Raw genomic sequence first — 384 nt, forward strand, 5'->3', positions numbered from 1 at the left:
ACGGACGATCTATCTTTTCCTTCAGACTCAGCAAACTTGCAAGCAATTGTGAGATGTGTGACAATCTGCACAGGTGGCTTGTCCAGCGCTGATTTGGCCTGGGATTGGTTCAGGCTAATCACTTGAGCCGTGAGGCAGCTGCTTCCTTGGTGGGTAATTTTGCTGTCACCAGGCACTTGCCAACGACAACATCTTTGACAGATACATTCTTGACATTGAAGCCCACATTGTCCCAGGAAGAGCCTCACTCAAAGCTTCATGGTTGCATTTCAACAGACTTTACTTCAGTTGTAACATTGACTGGAGCAAAGGTGACCACCATGCCAGGCTTTGAAACACCAGTCTCGGGGATCCCTGGGTGGCGCAGCGATTTGGCACCTGCTT

This window comes from Vulpes lagopus, chromosome 12, assembly GCF_018345385.1.
Source record: "Vulpes lagopus strain Blue_001 chromosome 12, ASM1834538v1, whole genome shotgun sequence".
NCBI classification, from domain to species: domain Eukaryota; kingdom Metazoa; phylum Chordata; class Mammalia; order Carnivora; family Canidae; genus Vulpes; species Vulpes lagopus.